Below are 3,204 nucleotides of genomic sequence, written 5' to 3' on the forward strand. Positions count from 1 at the left end.
GATTTGAGGATTTCACCTTCAACAGATGGACATGGATTTTGGGCACCTAAGGGTGTTCTATCTTCTGAAGCTAAGTTACCTACAAAGAAGACTATGCTATGGCACTAGAGACTTAGCCATATTGGAGAAAAGGGTCTAATGAAAAATAAAAACCTTGTTGAAGGTTTGAATGATTGTAATCTTGACTTTGATTTTTGTTAGCATTGCATTTAAAGAAAATGAAACTGCATTAAGTTTTACTCGAGTTCTCATAAATCTTGTGGTGTTTTGGATCTTATTCATTCTAATGTGTTTAGTCATGTAGATGTTCATTCCATCAGAAAATCCACATATTATGTTTCATTTATTGATGATTTTAGTAGGACGTGTATATTTTTTAAAGAGTAAATATGAAGTTTTTAGTCGATTTAAAGAATTTAAAGTACTGGTTGAGTTGTAGACTAGAAAGAAAATTAAATGTTTGAGGACTGATAATGGCGGTGATTTTTTCTCTAATGATTTCGATATATTCTGTAAAGACTGTGGTATTAATAGACAAAAGACAACTTCATATTCTCCACAACAGAATGGAGTTGTGGAAAGAATGAAAAAGACACTGATGGAGAAGGCTAGGAGTATGCTAAGTGGTGCTGGTCTAGAAAAAAAGTTTTCGGCTGAAGTTGTTGCCATTGCTTGCTACCTAATTAACAAGTCTCCTACATCATCTTTTGTTGATAAATGGGACATGGGAAACCTAATTAGATGAGGTATCCATGCTTTGTCAAACTTTTAGGGTTTTAGAAATAGGGAAACTTGACCAAGGAATGAAGCATATGAAAACATATACAAGGGAGTCCATATAAGATTTATTAGATCAATTATTACTGATGGACCACTAGTAGGGACAAGCTAAACAACATTATGGTGCACAAAATGAAAAAAGAAAGGCCAATACACATAAAATTGAGGCGCCAAAAACCTAGTTGGTAAAAAAAATATGTCATCTCTAAGGGAATGTTTGTAACATGATGAATATTTGTTAGAGGTATATATGATTTGGATTTCAAGTTGTTTCTCGAGGAAATGGTACCAAAGAGTGTAAAATAAATCTTGTGCATGAAGATAAGATCATATCTTTTTAGGCACTCATATTTAGTCAAATATCTCTATTATCCATACATTTAACATAATTGCATGATCCATGTAATATGTTTTTTTCCCTCCCCTTTCCATATTGAATTTAGAGTGTTCCTTTTGGTGTGTAATCATGTACTTTTTAGTACAAGGAGATGAATAGAATGAAAAATTGATGATGAAATTTGTTCCCTGTTGTCATTATGTATATGTAACGTTGTATATTTACACACATCTATTATAAAGAGGACAAATATAGGCATAAATATTTTCCATAAATATAGGTTCTCTTTGGAGGAACCAACATTTATTGAATTAGTGTAGGGTGTCCTATAGTTAGTATTCCCTTTGTTACAAACTTAATTTCATGTTAAGATGAAATCATGATGTTAAAGAACACTTTTGACGTATTGTCCACCACTTTTTTTGTGTGATATAACACACCTATCTCATTATATCATTGATCAATGAATGATGGATCGATGATGAGATTTTTGATGAGTTTGTGATAGTGATGGATTTTGTGCATCAATGGGTTATAAAAGGTTTAGTGATAGGAAAAAAAATCTTCCAAACCAAATTTTTTAATCCTTCTGTGGTGTTGAAACATTTCACATCATCATGCTTGCACTTGTGAGTCATTATTTTTACAAAATTGGGGAACATGCTTATACGTAGAAATTTGCTTTATCACATGGATGGTATAATTTTAAAGGGTTATTAAAATCATCTATGTGGCTACATTTGCTAACTTGTTATTTTTTATTAGTTAACTATTTTAATAATTATAAAACATTTTCAATGTCTTTGAAAATCCTTTTCAAAAAATTTTCATTATTCATTTGTGTATGTTAAGTTTTTTAAGTTTGTAAATTATTTTTGTAAAATTGTAATTTGATTGATGACATATTAAATTTTATATAGGGTAATTGAATTTTTATAGAAAATGAATATTAATTAGAGAGTATTTTAAATTCATTAATTTAATATAAATATACAATAGCTTCAATTTCAATATTGATTTTTTAAGTTTTTATACAAATTTTGTCAACACTTTGGTTAGTCCAAATTGACCTCTATTCAAAGTTGCAATATTATTATTTGCTTTGTTGCAAGTTTCCTATTATGAAAAATTTAAGAAAAAATTGTTTCATGTTTTGATATAAAAATAATAAACAAAAACCTTCTCTCAAAGGTCACCTTCAAATTCAAATAAAAGATGAAAATGGTAACTTTGTTGAAAATTTATCATGAACGAAGAGTCTATCTACAAAAAAAGGTTAATATGACACAAACTATGAGCAAAGCAAAATTCATTTGAAGGTTTTAATTTTTTTGAAAACTCTTTTCAATTTTTTGATTGCATAAGGGTCATTTTTTGCCTTCTCTTAGAAATGGGACACACTATTGTGAGACTACCCTATTCTGAAAAACACATGAGAAAAAATAATTTCAGCTCAAGATTCACGATGAGAAAACAATGTTGTATTTAGTATTTGAGAAAACAAAAATTCTACATCTTTCAAATTATAAACTTTTCACTAATAATCTTACATTGTAATAAAATTTAGAAACTTGAACTTTTTGTCACCTATAAATCTTGTATTGACATAATACTTATCTCCATAACATCCAAAAATTTATAGACCAAACAATTAAATACAAAATATATATTTTTTTGACTAAATTTTCAAAAACTTATAGACCAAACAATCAAATATAAAATACAATTCCAAAAACTTGTAGAGCAAACAATCAAATACAAAGTACAATTATTTTGATTAAATCTTCAAAAGCTTATAGACCAAACAATCAAATACAAACTACAATTCCAAAACTAAACAATCAAATATAGAATACAATTATTTTGACTAAAATTCCAAAACCAAACAATCAAATACAAAATACAATTCTAAAAACTTATAGACCTATGAAAAAATCTATTACATAAGATAGAAGAATAAATTTAAAATAAAAGATTATGGAAAAATCTATTCCATAAGATGTTGACATCCATTCAACAACCGACCAATTCATTTTTTTTTCCGTTGACTTCACTTCTTTAAATAGCTTTTACTAATAAAATGGAAA

Source organism: Cryptomeria japonica, chromosome 8 (assembly GCF_030272615.1).
Source record: "Cryptomeria japonica chromosome 8, Sugi_1.0, whole genome shotgun sequence".
Lineage (NCBI taxonomy): Eukaryota > Viridiplantae > Streptophyta > Pinopsida > Cupressales > Cupressaceae > Cryptomeria > Cryptomeria japonica.